The 2,722-nt window shown below is 30.1% G+C and overlaps 1 long non-coding RNA gene across 1 annotated transcript; it reads right to left on the reverse strand.

Annotated features, from left to right (window-relative positions):
• Positions 1-1,052: 1,052 nt before the first annotated feature.
• On the reverse strand, positions 1,053-2,482 carry LOC126889228 (uncharacterized). The gene is made up of 3 exons (XR_007699967.1): positions 2,369-2,482; positions 1,875-2,281; positions 1,053-1,183 (listed from the first exon to the last, which is right to left on the reverse strand). It is a non-coding gene; the product is annotated as an uncharacterized LOC126889228 (long non-coding RNA).
• Between the last annotated feature and the right edge of the window lie 240 nt (positions 2,483-2,722).

Raw genomic sequence — 2,722 nt, forward strand, 5'->3', positions numbered from 1 at the left:
TTGAGCTATTAAAATACCTACGTAATTAAGATTGTTAGTGCGATTAACAATTAAGCACAAATTAAAGCAGTTAGGTATAGAGAATGCTTAAGAAATAAAAAGTACCATAAAATATCATTTCATTACAATACTAAAATACAGGGTGTTCCATTTAACAAAACTCAGAAAATATTCATTCCGAGTTTCGACCAACCTTGTATACCAAATTCAACATTTAGCTACACTAATAATTTTTAACAATAGTAGACTATATTAAAAATGATTTGAACATAAATAAAGTTTTTGATGTCAAATAACCAATTCTACAGGGTGTGAAAACTGCTACGAAATTAATAAGAAAACGTAATTATCTTTTAAACTACCCTATATAATATTACAAAACCTCATATTTCAGAAAGAAGACATGGAAGAGAATTCAGAAATGTAATAATATACAGGGTGTTCCATTTAAAAAAACGAAGTTATAAGCAACTTCCGGTATAACTGAAAGTAGGAAATAGATAAAATATTTTCATTAAATAGACCACTCTTCAAAACACTCCATTCCAATTTTCATGATTCTGTTGTCTTTAGTTCTGGAGATATTTTTAATAGGAAAGTTTATCTGCCTCACCCTGTATGTTAAGTCAAGCTGAAAATGTAACTATACTGTTACGTTGTTCTAAGATCTAAAGTAACGATTAATAAATAGTAATATGCTAGTGGGCAACTGCGAGACTTGCAAGACTCTTGCTGCAAGACCAAGACCAAGACCAAGACCGGGAGTGCAATACCAAGACCAAGACCAAGACCAGGTGTATTGGTGCAAGACCAAGACCAAGACTCTTTAAGTCTCGTCTTGGTCTTGCATTTGGGCAACACTATATGAGAGCACTTAGTAATGATTAAATAGTTGTAAGATGATTTTATATAGGATCATAAAGGTAGAATTATAAAAAAAATCAAAATAGGCAATCCTATAGTAAAGAAGATATTGGAATGGCATATAAGTTAAAAATTTGTTACTAGAACCTATAATAATTTAAAAGTTGAGTTTTACCAAAGAACTTATTTATTGGTAATAATCATCAAAATTTTCCATTTTTCAAAAGTCACTTCGAAAGGAACTTCGTTGAGTTGGCACGTCTAGTATCACTTAGCTGAATATGTAAATTTATGAAATTATGTTGAAATAGACATCAATCTAAAATTTGAGAACAATGGTTAGTACAGTATTAAGATTATTAGTAGAAATTTTACCAAAATATGGAAAATAGTTCAATAGAATCATAGTTTTGACAAGTGTCGAAACTCCATGTAATATTTAACGTATAAGAATGATATTTTGAGGAAATGGTTTATGCACATTAAATTACTAATTCATTTGTGTGTAATTTGAAAGTTATGTCAATCCTTTATTTGTAGTAATTGTTTAAATATTTAGATTTTAATGTGAAGTGTAAGTGCTAAAGAAACTAAAAATGAAGTGTCGAACGTTGGAGAAAATCCTAAATAGAATTTTAATAGGAGCACCTAGGAAGAAGGAAATTATATCAAAATAAACTAGAAAGTTTAATCTATTCAATTCCCAGATTCGATTATACCCAAATAATAGAATAGAATAACAATTTGGATTCATATTTCAAAAATTTTTCCAAAATGTCAAAGGTGTCAGAATTATTTTATTGGTGGATTCAAATTTCCACAGCATGGATTGTTAATGTTGTTTAATTTTCATTGGCTATGAAGGCACGCCAAGCCTAGAAAAATCGATTTTTGGAAGAGTGTTGCAGACCTTTGAACAGGCAAGAGCTTGTTATAATTGCTCCTCAAAAATTTGGAGAAAAATGCAGTGAATTATAGAAAACAAGGTTAAAAACTTTTGTTATACTAACCTGAATAGGTAATCTTCGTTGTAAAAGTAATTTTATCAACTATGATATTCAATTTCACCAGAAAAGTGAAGTAGTATTCTGCACATGATGATATCTACCAGAGAATCAAGAACATGGTTCCTGTGATGGAAACTGGATTGGTTTTCTTTGGATCCGAAGAGAATTTTACAGCAGCATTTGTTGGTTTCGTCGTGAAAGGTTGTACTGAACAATTATTTTATCGATCATGATCAAAATAAATATTTTTCATTTTTTTTGCCTTGGCATAAGAAATTTTGAATATTCAAATAAAAATACATTTTGGGTTATCACAGACTTAGTTTTTGTCAAAAACATTGGTTTCTTTTAGAGTCAAATTCATTGCATCATAGAATCATATTTCTTTGTTTAATTTTGGTCGAGATAGCCTAAAATGAAAAATTTAGCTGTAGATACATTAATAGATGTTTCAGTTTGAAATTCTATTGATCTGTTCTTTATTATTGTATAATTACCTTATGCTTTGATGTTGCATACAAGCATTTTCATTTTCAATATATTTTTTTTCTTGTACAATATTGGGTTTTCTTCAATGAACTGTCAACACGGATGGAATGGCCCCATCCCATTTAAACAGTGAAGCGACATTGCGGCCAACATAAAAGTGAGAGGTCCTAGAGAGAGACAGAGCTTGTCAGGGAAAATTTGACTTCTTCATTGGTTGGATATTATCATAATGACCAGAGTTGCCAGATGTGGTTTTATAAATCCCCCACTTAGAAACTGAAATTCCCTCAAATTAAGCTCAAACCCCTTAAATTTAAATTTTTGACGCATTTTAATAAATTAGTAGTCAAATGTAGAGAACA

The sequence above is a fragment of the Diabrotica virgifera genome, chromosome 1 (genome assembly GCF_917563875.1).
Source record: "Diabrotica virgifera virgifera chromosome 1, PGI_DIABVI_V3a".
Taxonomy (NCBI): Eukaryota; Metazoa; Arthropoda; class Insecta; order Coleoptera; family Chrysomelidae; genus Diabrotica; species Diabrotica virgifera.